Source organism: Eurosta solidaginis, chromosome 1 (assembly GCF_040869045.1).
Source record: "Eurosta solidaginis isolate ZX-2024a chromosome 1, ASM4086904v1, whole genome shotgun sequence".
Taxonomy (NCBI): Eukaryota; Metazoa; Arthropoda; class Insecta; order Diptera; family Tephritidae; genus Eurosta; species Eurosta solidaginis.
In genome coordinates this window covers 343,748,942-343,765,741 of record NC_090319.1, presented here as the reverse complement: position 1 = coordinate 343,765,741, position 16,800 = coordinate 343,748,942, and the positions used below count along the sequence as shown (strand labels likewise).

Genomic DNA, 16,800 nt, shown 5'->3' with positions numbered 1-16,800 from the left:
AGCTGATTCGACCAACCTTATGAGAATCAATGCAATCGATTATTGGTGCCACTAAGGTCGTAACCAACCAATTGGGTTTTGGTACCGTCGTGACGATAAACAGCTGATTACGTTACGGATACGACTACAGCGATACGACAAACGGCACCAATGACTCCAGCTTTAAGTGGTTGATGTTTGTTACAAAATATTTGGACATCCTCTTGACAAATATATACTCTTTGGTTCCGCTGTATATACATACACAATCCTCGTGTTCCAATGGTACATGATCCAGATACGGATATGGATTTAAGGTACGCGCACATTACGCTGCGCGACACGTAGCGGCAGCGGCGCCTCACAGAGCGACATATTTTGGCAATTCACATTAAGCGGCAATCGAGCGACACATTGCGGCAAAAGTTTGTGTTAATTTTTGTTTGCAAAATGGACGACACAATTTTTGAAACTAATTATTTCATTTTTGTGCGAAGAAGAGGAAAGGAAAAGAAAAAGGTCGTGGTAGTTGGTCAAATTTGCCGCGCTGTGCCGGGTCGCGCAGTGCTGCTGACGCTAGGTGTGAATTGCCTCATAAGAATACATGCAAAGAATATTTTGTAGTGCAGTACAGTGCTGCGTAGTGCAGCCTAATGTAGCCTTACCTTTAGCATGCAAATGCAACAACAATGTGATCCATATGGTTCACGTTTCATTGGACCACGAGGAATATAGGCCTAATCCCGTTATATTCGCTTTTCGATAGCCAATGAAGATCGACAGATGTAATAAGGCCCACCATCTGATTTCTTTTTGGATAAAACAAGTGCGATATCTTATCTGTCAATTGCCTGACAGGATGTTCAATATCGCTACTTTTTCGCAACGTTTTGACAAGGTGTGCAATATGGCGGCGCATAGGGCCAACCCTCTTCAGCGGGTGATAAAAAGAGATACAGAATAAGAAGGCGATAGACAAATAAAAATCAGGTTATCCATTCTATTTGTAATTTTGACGTCTATGCAGAAGTTAGCACACCTGCTTTATCCACAATAGGGGGACTCATGAAAGCATATAAACTTATAAGGTGTAAAATTATATCCATTTACACACGCTGTTATATGAACGCACCTAGAAATACTCTTGATAAACTTGATTGTTTATCAGATGTATTATTGCCAAACAAAAATTTTTTGATTGTTAACAAATTAAAAAATGCTAGGATTAAGTGAAAAATCAAAACTAAAACGTCTTTACTAAGTTATTCTTGTAATAGACTTGCTGATGTTGGAGATTTCTGATGAAAATGCCTGCTGTAATGTCTGCAAGGTTGCATTCCTTTGAGTTTACCGCGTTTACACAATGAAATGTGCGCGTAAATTTATACAAATTGTGTAAATGATTTTTCATACAAAATTTGACAGTTCGTTTACGCACTAGATAAATGTATACGTTTACACACTTTATAAGGCATTTATACGGTTACATGAGTCCCCCTAATGTCTGATTTGGGCAAGATGCACTCGAGGCTAAGCGTCATAGACGCGTATTAGACGCTGCAGGCGAAATCTGTACGCTTTGATGTCGAACACATGTACTTGAATGGAGAGCTGCACACAGGCATAATTTGCATGAAAGCGACAAAGCTTGATGCTTCATGTTGCTAAGTGTACAGCAATCCCTTCAAAAAACGCGAGTACTCCAAAAATAGTGTAAGGAATACTCCTTTAGGAGAGGAGTGTTCCAAAACTAATCTGTATTCATGCAAAAAATGTGCTCCAATTAACATTGCGATGTCCTAGGAGAGGAGTAGGTCATCCCACTCTCGCTTTGTTTGTGAGTATTCCATAGAGTACATACGTGAGAGTACTTTCCAAAGTACTTTCACTGTAGTACTCCGCACCATGAGAGGATCATATGCCAAAGTAATAAAGAGGAATTGTGTCGGAAAGAATTATCGAAGTGAATTGAATTTAAAATGAGAGTAAATGAAGAGGGGCAATACAACTTTTATATTTTATACTACGAATATTCTTATGTTATTTAGCATTTGCGTGAATAAAGAAACTAATATTCTCCATACATACTATAGTATGTATACATAAAACCAGTGCGCGATTACATTTTATCAGAGTTGACATGGTAAAATTTTTTTATCAGTTATTTGCGTTGCAAACTTTTGGCAACTCTGTTCGATCGTCATCGTGTCGTGATCACGGTCGTTAAAAAACGGAGCAATGATCGGCTGATGGTGGTCCGTAAACGCATTGCAAAGGAGTATTGTTAGAGTACTCCAACATGAAGAAAATGGAACACGTAATCCAACAATTTTTGCAGTGATGTTGGTCACTGAGCGTACGTACGCTTGAAAAAAGGAAGAACAAGATGTTTGTTTAGATCTTTTTGTATGCAAATTTCTGTAATTAGTTAGAAAATGGTATTTTAGTTAATAAAAGTGCGTGAAAGGTATATTAACAAAGCAAAAAAAAAGTATTCCTCACCATAAAAGGTTGGGTAGAAATGGTTGAAGCGATTAAGGCTGGGTGCGTGTTGACCTAAATTTTAGGTACCTAAACTAATATTCCACTGGAACTTTCCAGCACTGCAACAATTTAGGAAAAAACTGTCAAAACTGTGCGAGTTCATTTGACAACTAATTGTTGTTTGTTTATACAAATAATATAAAACTGCTGTTTACTCAGGAAAACTTGCTTCTGCAGGACAGGGGTCATGGGAAGAAAAGTATCCTTAGATCACAGAACAAGAAAATGCAGCACCTCCGCCTAATGGAACGCTGCTTCCATCTCAAGTTGAACACGGGTAAATTGCAAATGCACCAAATAACTAATTTTAGGGAAGCAGTGCGGGCATTGAGAAACACATACATTGGCGAATCTTTGATAAAAACGTTCACAATAGTTAACAGCCTCGATCACCTGTTCAATCGCTGTTCGATTACTTAAATCATTTGCTCAATAGTGTTTTTCAAACATTTTTGTAGACGACTGTTATGTTGTATTATTTACATATTTTAACATGTTTGCTTAACTGGCTGTTCACATTTAATCTATTAACTAGATTTCAGAAATCTATATTAATCAGCCTTATTGTAAACTTCGCGTGAATGCAATTCCCAATAGAAAAATTCCCACATTTGTTCTGTTCTCATTGTGAACTTCACATTTGAAAAATTTCCCATTTTCGAAAAATTACCCTAACCGTCAACAAATTTTTTTCCACGTGAATGTATAGAATTTGTTCGCAAAACTGAAAGTGGGGAACAACACTCGATAAAATGTAAGGATTGTTTATTGCTTATTAAACTTAGTTAAGAATTATTTTATATCACATTAGGTCTATAAACAAAACTCAGTTGACTTTCTTGGTAAGCACTATGGCCGAAAATCCTGAAATAGGAAAGGGCTTCCAAAAAAAAAAAATAAAGATAAAGTGCTGGCTTTTTGGAAGAAATTGAACAATTCCCTCAATAGCATGGGCCCACCATGAAAATCAATCTCCGAATGGAAAAAGGTGACTATCAATGCAATGTGGCTATGGAATGTGCCATAATTTATATAGCCATTGCTTACAGGTTTGGATTGATCAAAAACGATACGTACGAAACAAGGCTGTCGAAAATACCAAAAATAGGAAAAAGACCGGTGGAGGACCTTGCAAGCAACATGTTTTTTCTGTATTAGAACAGTCAATTTTGGATATAACTGTGTCAGTAGCAGCTGCGGAAGGTGTCGAAGATGGCAAGCCTTTTGGTTTGAATGCAACGAAATGAACTGATAGGCAACGTGAAAATAACAGTAGTGATGAAGACAACAGCTCTAGTGAGGACTCTGAAGTGGAACTTAGTTGCATGGACAATAGCTTGGACGAAAATAGCACCGAAACTGCCGGTGACACGCAAAGGGAAAGTGCCTGCACAAAAAACCAGCCAGCAAACTGGCAAAAATATTAACCCTTCGGAGCTATTAAACATTGAACTAGATGTTCAAAAAGAAATGAATGACAACGCCAGAAAGGGCTTGGAAATCCAGAGTCATCACTATACTTAAATAGAAGGCCACTTAAAGGAATTAAACCAAGGCCTCCAAAACTTTCAAAATATTCAAAACAGTTTACTAAAGGAAACAAAACGCCACAATTAAAAAATTGAACGGCTCAGAAAAATTGAATATTGTCATAAATTTACATAAGGCAATTGCCTGTATTTGCTCTTATACGCTTAGCCTCATTGAGGTATGATGAATGCGATTCAGACTCTTCAAACTGCACGTGTTCAGAAATTTCCGGTTGAGAAGCTCTATTTGAAATAAAAGGTGTGTCATCGCACCGATACTTTAAGCATATATTGTGCAACGCGCAACAGACATTAGTAATTTGAGCTGCTTTCTTAGATTAATAATGTAGCTCCCTGGCTCCTAGTACACACCTCCATCTATTTTTTAAGACGCCATTGGTCCTTTCCACAATGTTACGTCCACGTGCATGAACCTCATTAAATTTGCTTTCTGTGGATCCCTCTTCCGCTGATCTGTGGGGTGTTAGCAACCAAGGCTCCAGTGGATATCCAGCGTCGCCTATGAACAAAATTTGATTTTGGGACTTACAGATTTCATTAAAATTTTACCCAGCAGCCAAACATTTCTAGTGCCTAGCAAGTAATCCTGCTCCATTAAAACCCTCAATTTTTTATTCCAAATTAATGAGTCATGGCAGGCTCCAGCGTGTGTAGCATCGACGTATCTTATTGCCATTTTGTTATCACATACCTGCAGATAAAATTATTAACATGCGTAAAAGCATACACAAATTTTACCAATCTACCAGCAAAACATTCATACTATAGTAACCCTTTCTGTTATAATATAAGTGTTTATTATTCCTAGGGCCTATAATTCTAACGTGTGTGCCATCTATGCAGCCAATAATGCATGGGATATTAAATTGCTGATGAAAATTCAAAGAAATTTCACGCATTTCGTCTTTAGTAGGCCATTTTATCCACTGATTGCAAAGGCACTCCTCAAAAACATTCAATACTTCAGACAAGACGCGGCTAAAACTTGACTGCGATAAGCCAACATCCACTTGCCTCCCTACTCCTTTTTGGTATGCCCCTTCACCAAAAAATCTTAGAGCAGCTGAAAGCTTTACGACTGTGTCTATTGCAAAACGTTTACGTGCCACTGACAGACCACTGTGCAATACACCTAACAAATATTTGAACGCCGGCTTATTTATTCTATACAATTGGCGAAAGCTATGTATAAATAGTTAAAACGCGATTATTTATTTTGTTTACGAGTATAATTATTTGCATGTTTACCTTGCATTGGGTAATTCAAGGGGATTACACTTGTCGCGTAATATCCTCCTGGACACTCGTTCAGCCAATTGCTGACTGGTATTAGTTTCTTCTTCAATTAAACAAAGGCGCAAGTAAGCACTAATCATTACAATTTTAATATTTAACGCAAAAATAAAAATGTTTGACTACACAACAGCAATTTTTTCTGCAAAAATTTGTAAACAAAACATTAGTGATGTTCACAATAGCATATTCGAAATTCGAATATAAGGATTGATTCACATGAAATTAACGATACGAATTTTTTGTTCATGGGAAATAAAAAATTCATGGGATTGATTTATTCACATGAAGTTTACAATAAGGCTGAATATGTAGTCTGATTTTCTGTATACACATTTAAAAGAAACGTTGATTTGAAACACAAATAGGCAATTCATGGCACTTCAATTTAATAACCGCGAGTAAAAAACAAACCTTTATTCTATTCTCTGGCCATTCGCTACAGCCGTTCTCCCTGTCAACTATTATTTGACGGGTAGGTATGGCAATGGAGGAATAGAAAGATTTTTCACTTGTAGGAATTCACAGTGACCAAATACATAACTGCTGAATCTTAACCAGCGTTGAAGATCAAGGATCTAATATTTATTCCGCCAACCTTAACGCCAATATATTTAAAACTATCACTGCACTGAAATAAGTTGGCAACCCTAGTGTGTGAAAGCTAAAGTAATTTGTGCTCCTCTTTAAATTTTCAAATTCATTGTCTATTGTGAGTCTTAGATCTTACAACCTGTGTCTAAACATTAACAAACGTGACATTTATCTGTGGACAATAAGATCCTCTGTCCAGGTGATCTCCAATTCAACTTTACTAACTTGGCAGTGTATTGCGATTGGTGCTCCTGCTTTGTTGTTGTCAGTCAACTTGTTTTTTTTGACACCACACCTTCATCAACTGTGTATCTTCCCGCCAAAAGTTTTATAGTCACTGAAGTTTGTTTGTGCTTCATTGTTTGTGCTTTATTTTGTGGTTTGCGTTGTCTATGCTAAACTTGAAGCCTGCGTCATAATAATCTAAGCTGCGTTAGAGCTGTCACCCAGTTTCTTCGAGATTATTTTTGGCCCGTTTTTTTCGAACACCATGGATCAAGTCAATGGTAAGCATCGTAGTGACGACCTTAATAACGAGGTTGATAGCGCCAAAAAGGTGCAACGGATCAGCGGCTTCTCTCCTAGTTTAATGCAAAGCATGGATCAGCGATTTGCTAAGTTCAACGATCTGATTGCTAAGCAAATTTTGGACTCGGAAAAAAGGCTCATTGAATTCGTATGCAAAAAACTAGAAGACAAATTTGTGGTGCTGAAGAAAGAGGTCAGTGAGCTTAATGCAAGAGTTACTCAGCTGGATAGCGTGTTCGAGCGCGTTGGTTATCTCGAAGAGGAAGTAAAAACACTCAAAAACAATGCGTCAAAGCAAGAGAGCCATATTGCCGCAAGTGAAGTGCGTGTACACGGAATTCCCTTTAAGGAAGGAGAAAACTTAACAAGTGTCTTTCATCACCTCTGTTCCACTCTTAGATTGCAACCAATTCCTATAATGAGCATTTTTCGGCTACGGAAACTAGACAACAGCGTGACAGATCCGGCCGTAGTAATCACATTTCAGTCGCCGACAGACAGAAACAAATTGCTAAAAAGTATAGGCACCTTTAGGCGCCAAAACAATCCAAACATCAATGGTCTGCAATTAGTTCATGTGGGCATAAATTCAAATGCTCCGATTATGTAAATGCTTCGCTGTCCAGGCAAAACTATGCGATCTTCAAGGCAGCGATCCCTAAGAAGGCTCTGGTTCATATCAGACGAACAGCCAACGCCAGCCCTGAAGCAATACATAGCTTGGATTTTCTAGACCGTCTTGAGAATACCGGCAAAGAAAGCGCGAGTTCCTTTCGAGTTGATGATGCGCTAACGGATAATAATCAATAAATTAATTTCTATGTATGGTATATTACTTAAGTTCTTGAGTCTCTTCGTTTCCGTCTTTATCTTAGGTTGTCTAGTTCCAAAGACTGCTTACATACACTGTTGCGCGTATTCAGCAAACGTACTAAAGGGCTCAAAGTCATCCATCTCAATGCTCAAAGCCTATATAAAAAGCTGGATGAATTGAGATTCATATCTGAGGGTTCTGATATAGATGTTATATGTATTTCCGAAACCTGCTTTTCTTCATGTCACAAAAATGATTTGGTGCAACTAAATGGATATCAACTTTTCAGGGCTGATAGACGTGGTCATGGTGGTGGTGTTGCTATATATGTTAAAAGTAGTTTATCCTGTAAACTTTGCTGCAGTGCTAGTCCAAGTGATTCTGTCGAATATGTGTTCGTAGACGTGTTCTCTGTAAATAATGAAAGGCTTCTTATCGGCTGTGCATACAGACCTAATCGTGGAGTTGACTTCTCTGGCTTTATTGAATTTCTCGAGCCTCTACTTATAAGCTATAATAATATAATCATCGCTGGGGATTTCAACTCCAACCTTCTCGTCGACTCAACTCTAAAGCTAAGTATGGAGTCTCTTGGACTTTTTCCCACCAATTTAACTTCACCTACACACTTTACTGACTCAAATTCTTCTTTGCTGGATTTATTTTTTGTGAATGATCCCCTGAAATTGCTCCACTACGATCAATTGTCGGCACCTTGCTTTTCAAAACACGATCTGATATTTCTTAGTTACAACTTTCAAACGTCACACATCCAATGTTCCTTTACGTATCGTGATTTTAGAAGCATAGATTACAGTTCCCTTAATGCAGCGGTGGAGTCGGTCGAATGGAGCTTGATTCGTACGCTGACATCGGTCGATGATCAGGCAGACCTACAGAACCATATTATTAGGCTTTTCGACAACCATGTGCCAGTGAAACTCAAAGCTGCTACACACAATAATACCCCTTGGTTTAGTGCCAATCTAAAACACTTAATTCACCAGCGTAACCTTGCTTACTCACGATGGAAAGATACAAAACCCTGGAGGCTCACAACTGCTTCAAAGCAGCTAGGATCGCTGCAAACAAAGCCATTAGGTCAGCTAAGCAGAAATTTTATAATAACAAGTTTAGTGCTGCTTTGAGTTCGAAGGAAACCTGTAAGTCGATTAAACAAATTGGTATCGGAAAATCCAAATGCGATATTTCTGTCCTCCCTGATGTAGACATTAACGAGATAAATATAAATTTTGTAAATCTGCCAATCTCAACTGACAATATATGTGCTGACAATTATTGTATTCGCGCTAATGTTGATTTTGGTCCTCTTGAGTTTGCTAGTGTCGATGATTGTGATGTCGTTCAAGCCATTCTTTCAGTAAAGTCTAATGCTATGGGGTTCGATGGTATATGTCCGAAATTTTTAAAAATAATTCTTCCTAAAATCCTTCCTCACTTAACCTACTTGGTTAACTCTGTGCTGATGTCCTGTGTATTTCCCAAATGTTGGAAAGTTGCTAAGGTAATCCCAATCCCCAAACAAAACAAGGAGTATAGACCTATAGCTATTATGCCTTTCCTTTCCAAGGTCTTCGAACGAATTTTGCACTGCCAGATAAATACTTATGTGCAGGATAATAACCTTCTCACAGATTCCCAGTCTGGATTCAGGTCAAATCGTAGCTGTAAAACGGCGCTCCTATCGGTGATAGAGGATATTCGAGAACAAGTTGACAAAATTTTACTGCTTTCCTGACTCTTCTCGACCATTCAAAAGCGTTTGACTCGGTCGACCACACCGTTCTCTGCAAGAAGCTGGACAACCTATTTAATTTCTCCAACTGTGTAACAGCCCTAATCAGATCGTATTTGGCCGACCGAACTCAGGCAGTAAGTGTTGGTGGCAGAAAGTCTGACTTCGTCAGTGTTTTAAGAGGAGTCCCACAAGGCTCAATCCTTGGTCCCCTGTTATTTGTTTTGTATATAAACGATTTGCCTGGTGTTCTCAAGTATTGTAATATTCACATTTATGCTGACGACGTACAATTGTATATGTGCTGTCCTAGTGATCGTACCAGTTCATGTATTAATAACTTAAATTACGATTTGTGTCAAATTGGTACGTGGGCTTCTATGAACGGCTTATTTCTTAACCCTAAGAAGTCGAAATGTATAGTCATTCATAGAAGGTCACTAGATAAAAGTGGAATGGAAAATTTAATTTTAGACAAGACTATTATAGAATACGTTGACACGGCAAAAAATCTAGGTGTTGTTTTTAACAAAACCTTGACATGGAAAGATCACATCTTCCGCACAGTGGGAAAAGTGTATAGGATGCTTCGTACACTCTGGCTTACACAATATTTTACTCCGTTACATATTCGTCTACTAATAGCAAAAGCATACTTAATACCTACGCTCCTTTATGGTTGTGAGGTTTACTCTAATTGTGACTATGTATGTAATAGGAAACTTAATGTTGTTCATAACAACATTGCCAGATACGTCTATGGGTTGAAAAGACTTGACCACGTCTCTCATCATGCTTACAGGTTGCTAAACATTTCTTTCGATAACCTTATTAAACTTAAAACGCTCACTACGCTACATAAATTAATATATATGAAGGAACCTGACTATCTTTATAGGAGGCTAATTTTCTCCAGTCGTCTAGATCTGTTCTCCTTACCCACTTCAGACACCGTATGCTAATATCTGATCGCCAGTTCTTCATTACTTCCATACGTCTTTGGAACTCGCTCCCTTCTAGACTTGGGCTTATAAGCAATGATCTGCTCTTCAATAAAGAATTAACAAGTTTCTATAATAACCTAGACAATTAGAATACTGATTTCTTCTAAGCAATTGTACTCTATCATTCTTTTATTTATTTATTTACTATTTATTAAATATATGATTTATTGTAACCTTTTCTTAGCCATTGTCATTAGCTTTAAGTTTCAAGTTTAAATTGTTCCTATTTTATGCCTTTTACCGACTAGCACTATAAAATAATTTTTGTCAAATTTTTGTGCTGGGATGAATTGCCTAATAAATACAAATACAAATACAAATACTTTTCAGCTATTGATCGGACACCACCGCAGTCGAATCATCATCCCCTGGTCAATAAAGTAGCTATAATTATTGCACAAGCGCATTTTATTGGTATATGCATATGGGTGCTTCCATGAGAAGGTCAACCACGACTGAAAAAATTAAATTCTTAGAAAATTGGTTTTAGGATGAATTATTAATGGAAAATTACTTGAATTTTTATTATATGGAAGTATTTGCAGCTTGTTGCTATTTTAAAACTCATAAACGCAAGAGCAAAACTGGGGGTCTCTTTAACTCAGTTTTCGCAAATTGAATCAACTATTTTCTCTTCCCTATTAACTAAACTAAGAGATTTGAAGTAGTGCAAATACATTTTAAAGTTAAATTAACAATAACAACAACTACCTAAAAAAATGAGAAAAAGAGAAGTTTGAACTCGAATAACGGTATTTTTTTTATTTACTTAGTATACTTACGTCGCGTACGTTATGCAAAAACATTCTTTGTCTATGTCATTTGTGTACTGACAGTCGCAGGTAATAGAGATTACAACTTCAAATCAAGAAATCTTCTGGTTAAATATATTCGCTGAAATTTTCTTTTCAATCGAAGTAATAAAAATTGTATTACCCTTTAAAGTTTGTCGCATACGTTATTGTAAGTATGAATATTTTATTTAAATACATTAAAATCGACGTTAAAAGCAATTTTTTTATATATATTATCCAGAATACATAGTTGTAAAACCATGAAACGGTGGCGCGAAGAGTTAAAAAAGACGAAGCAAAGCTAAAAGAGTACCAGAAAAAAGAAGCTGAAATGCAACGGGCCTATCGGAAAAGATAGGCAGATACAGCAAAAGAAGATGCAAAATTACTCCAAGAAAAAAGGGCAAAAGATCGAATTCGGCAGCGAAAATTGAGAGAAAAAAATGAAAATGTCAGCAACGTGGGTGCTGGTTCATCATATAGTTGCAAACAAACTTTGGGGAAAGCAGTACGAAAGGTAGAAAAGATGTTGCCAATGGACATAAATAAGAAAGTGGAAGTACTTGAAGCTCTTTACATGAAGTATGTACCACAGGCCAATAATGAACAGGAAACACACATGGGTTCGGTTGAAAGTTTTAACTTAATTCAAGATTTTTACTTGCGAGAGGGAGTTAGTGTGCAAGCTCCAGGCCGTAAAGATACGGTAATTTATATTGGGAAAATCGTCGCCAAGCGCTTCATGCTTTTGACCGTGTCTGAAGCATATGAACTGTACAGAAGTGAGGTTACTTCGGGATATGTGGGTAAATCACTTTTTTATCAGTACCGACCCAGCTATGTAAAATTGATAGATAAAACTCCACACAACATGTGTGTCTGTAAGTACCACGCAAACTTTGCTTTTTTATTGGAAGCATGTGCAAAAGTCATACCATCATTCCCAAAAACGTTTGAAACATTTTTGAAATCCTCTTGCTGTAATGTGTTGGATGAAAATTGTATGACCAATGAGTGCGAAAACTGCGTGCGAGATGTAGAGCAGGATTTAGTTCCCGTGTGTTTTCGTACCAACATGCATGAAAATGTGAAGTGGAAACATTGGAGGAAAGTTGATAACCATTTAACGTTAAGCTACACCACTGCTGCATTGGCTGATCTGATTCATGAAATAGAAGCTCAACTGCCGGTTTTTAAGGTGCATAGCTTTATTAAACAATGTCAACAACGATATTTCAATGAAAAAAAGAAAAACATTACGGCTTCTGAATTGATTTTGCAAATAGATTTCGCAGAAAACTACAGGTTAATTAATCAGAATGAGATTCAAGATGCTCACTTTTCCTATCATCAGGTTACCATTTTCACATGCATTGCATGGCTTTTTGGAGAAACAAAGTCGTTTTCTATTATTAGCGACAAGTTGAGCCATAATAAGTTTGATGTTTGTTGTTTCATTACAAAAATTGTGGTTCAAATACTAAGTCAAAAAAAAGGCATTACCAGCGTATTTTTATTCTCTGATGGGAGCAGTGCGCAGTTTAAAAATAAGTTTATTTTAACAAGTATTCCTTATTTTGTAAGTAAATTTAGCTGCAAATATTTTGAATGGAATTTCTTTGCCACCTCGCATGGCAAAGGCGCAGTGGATGGAATAGGTGCTGTTATAAAGAGAAAGGTGTGGCAAATAGTAAAAGCCAATAATATAATTTTACCAGATGCTTTTTCATTTTATAAATGCGCTTGTAAATATATCGAGGGCATTCATTTATTGTATGTATGCGCGGAAGAAATTGAAGATGTTTCTACTTGCATGAATGAAAAATGGAAAAATATTCAACCTGTTCCACAAATAAAAAAGAAACATTTTTTTTCATTCGTCGACAGTCAACATATAAATGCTGCTCGAACGGCATACTCTTTACGAGAAAATATTAGAATTTATGTAAATATATAATGTATTTATATCAACAAATATCTCATGAATTAGATGTTATTTTCATTATCATATAGTTTTTTTAATAAGAATACATTTTTATATTGCTTCCTAATTAAAGTGTAAATTTCAAACAAAATACATATTATTACTTATATACGAGAAAAATTGTCGCGTAAGTTATGTCGCGTACGTTATTTAGTTTTTTTTTTAATAAAAATATCCATAGATAATTTCTCTTTAAATATGAAAGAATTGTAAAGGTGCATTATTTAGCTTAGGTTACGAATTTTCAAAGAAAATAAGAATTGGCTTGATTCGCAGACTTTCGCATATATGTATGTGCGCCATATAAGCACTTCCGTTTTTGTCGCGTAAGTTATCACCTCATTTTGAGCAGATATTTTAAACACCAAAGCTTTCAGGCCACCCATTTTTTTTTCAAACATACTTCTTTTTAATTGCAACGTAACTGCATTTTTATTTTCCCGAAAACTCGTTTTATGTGAGATTTATATTACTCCAAAAGCGTATGAACGTCGCATACGGCTGCATGGAAACACCCATATGTAGAAATAAAAAAAAAAACCGAATTAAAAAAAAGAATACATTTTATTTTGTTCTTCAAATTTGACATTTCAATTTAGGTTGAAAAGTATGCTGAAAAAATTCTAAATTTTTTCTTTTGCACTGCCTTGCCGACAGTTTCCAGTGATTTAGGTTATTTCTCAATTTAGGCAGCAATTTAGGCAAACTCGCACACAGCCTAAAAGGCTAAAAAGTGTTATTATTATTATTATTTATTTATTATTACGGCGCTCTAAGCCTAAAACTTAGATTATTACAAATTATAAATATATTTTAGTAATAATAGGATTTCTAGCGTTTGGGGTGTCGGAATGCATGAGATTCCGATCAGAAATCACTTTTTTCCTAGTCCGCGGTGGTGTAAAGTTGCCTTTCATAATTTTCAAAGGCACGGGATGCAAAAAACTTTTAATACCTATTTTCTTTTGGTTTCGGGGACGGATGTACCTGAATAAATTTTCAATAATTGTTTGCTTTTTGTAGCGACGCTGGAAAGTAGCTTCATGAGCAGATCTTGAGGCGCAGAAAAATCGTACATGTCATACCTTGTACGCGTCTATGAAGCTACGCCTCATGTGCATCTTGCCCATGATGGAAAAGAGAAGGTGGCGCATTGCGCATGTAATCATTAGTTCAGCTATTTTTATGGGCAATTTTTACGTCATTATCCTTTAGCTCTTGTTTTTTTCTCTCTTTCTTTCATTCGCTGAAGCAGTCAAGTGTGACGTATATGCGCAGAACGAAGCAATTTTGAACTCGTGAATGCACAATCTTCTCTGTGTGATTTGTGCATCTTGCGTTAGTGAACGATAACCATCTGAATACGCCTTATGTTAATTTTTTTGTTAAAATGGCGGACTAAAATAAATCGATTTATTTGTTTCATCAATAGTCGGCTGAGCATCAATTTCTTTTCCTGTATGTAGAAAAACGGAGGAAATTGTGTGTTTAAATATAAAAAAATTAAAATGAATACGTATCGTATTTGTTTAATTAAATGTGTGATTGGAGTTCGGAAGCTTACGTCATATTATATAATGATAATTAAGCTTGAAAGCATCATAAGTAAAATGGGAGGCAGTGTGTCGAATGGATGCTTTTGCACTTTTGTATCAAATTTAATTGATGCTCCATTAATCCAAATAATTTAATAAATCCCGGTTGTTTCAGAGTACAATTAAGTTTCAAAATGCAAACATGATAATAGTTTTTATTTAGATAAAATAAGATATAAGTTATAATTTGTAACATAAGTGGGATGTATGCGTGTACATATTTCGTTCTTTATTTTTCAGACTACATGCCTGTGACTGCTTCTACAGGATTGTTATGCGTGGAAATGTGTCGATTGCAGCAATGCAAACCAAACTACGAAAATCTTGATATTTGTTTTACAAGAAGTGTGCGCGGCAATAATTTGCTTACAATCAATGGCAAACCGTACACATTAAATCGACGCATTAAAGATGTTTGCTATTGGGAATGCGTAAAGCTACGTTGTAAATATACAAAATGTACAGCCCGGGTTATTACAAAATGTGATCAGATTGCATCTTTGCGCGGTGATCATAACCACTTATAAAAATGTAAAAAAATTATTTAAGGACGACCAAATTAGAGAATATTGCGAAGGTAAGTGGAGAAAGGCTATTCATTGAATATAAATCAAATAATGCACTTTTAACCGACTGTTCACCCCCAGCGGGTTAGGGGGTCAGAATATACCCGCGGTAGGTATGCCTGTCGTAAGAGGCGACTAAAATACCAGATTAAAGGGGCTGTGTAGCGCAACCCTTTCAGGTTGCCAGCGCAATATATAGCTTCTCCAAACCCAATTGTCAACCTCATCTATCCGCGGCGAATCCTGTTTCACTAACAGACGAGGCTCTGGCGACCCCATGCTCCTCATGGAACTTGGTGGTGGGGAGGGAGGGATGGCCTGAAGGTTTAATGTGTCCATATAAATCGTTCCCGAGAGGGCAGGGCTAGCACCTTAATGGTGCTGTGTTACCGGAGCGTACCGGATATGTACCCCGCAAAGCACCATCACATCGATAACACTCCCCAAAGCCTTCGGGGAGCAACCTTATCGCTACAAGAACAACAACTGACTGTTTTTGGGCGCTGTTATAACGACGCAAATTTGTAATTTGCTCTGCCGTTTTTTTACAAACGCTTAAATTAATGTAGGAAATAAATAATAAACAGTCAGTTCCTAATGAAATTAGTTACTTGTAAATGAGAAATTCATAGACGAAAATTCGAATCCTTCATTTGTAATTGATTATATTTAGTTGCAAATAAGAAAACGGGTATAGATTTTGGATGGAGAATGGATTTTTTTTGAAGTGGACGACATAAAAGCGGTTCTCAAGGCCTTCGGGCTAGTACCAGAGCATACTGGATTCTTATCATGCAAAGAGCTATCAACATCTTTACTCCTAACTATTGGGTGTTTGTGTGTGTGGATAATACAACAACACAACGCTCCATGTCATTCCGGACTCGTATCCAGGTGGCTACTCCTTCGAATGGGCAAGTTCTTCGTTGAGTACCTAACTATTACCTCTTGATGAAGCCCATCGGGGGAGACATCGTCACTCTAGGTATAAGCGACGGGTGACTACGCCTGAGTTGAGGAAGGCCAGGACGCAATGGATGTTGTGTCCCTTGGACTGGACGTCCCTGAGTAAGCATTGGGGTACCCGGTGTAGTTGAGTTTGGCAGGATGGCGCGATCCAATCTGTGGGGGGTTGCCGTCGCTTAGAGCAGAACTTCTAGGAAAGAGGCAGGAGCTGCATTGGGTAGATGTCGCAAACATATATATTCTGTGCTGGCAAACGGTACAAAAGGTGGTAGGGACTAAGAGTCTGTTTCCCTGACCCACACGATTGCTAGTGCCAGAAAGAGAGGGAGATGAAGACGGGGGTAGTGTAACACTGCTACAACAACAACAACACGGGGTCAGGGTCTTACGGTGATTGCAGTTATGAGTAGGAGCGACCGTATGAGCCGGCGGCGCCATGGGGCGCGAGCAGCAGCGGGTCCTTGAGGCTTGCTGCGCAGCAGGGCTGCTAGTAGGTAGTGGGGAGGGGGCCATTAGACGCAGACTACGGTACGCCCTTGGGCGTGAACACCAAGGAGCCACACATGATTTATAAAAGTTTCGAGGGCGTCGGGTTAAACATGTCCGATGCAACCATTTCTTGCACGTGATACACTGACAACATGTGACCGTCCTAAAGCGATTCTTTCCGGCATACGCATACCATATCTCAGGACCGAGGTCAAGTGTAGGATCGGTCGATAAGACTCACCTTCGTTAGCCGGTTTTCGGGGCCTTAGTAGTGGTATTATCTTTGACATTTGTCTGGAATGACAAAGGACTTCAACGACAAGTTGAAAGCGTACGTCAGTTAG

At 37.6% G+C, this 16,800-nt stretch overlaps 1 protein-coding gene across 5 annotated transcripts in view; it reads right to left on the bottom strand.

Annotated features, from left to right (window-relative positions):
• Window positions 1-16,800, bottom strand: part of LOC137237973 (modifier of mdg4-like) — a 222,395-nt gene that overhangs the window by 5,595 nt on the left and 200,000 nt on the right. The window lies entirely within an intron of this gene.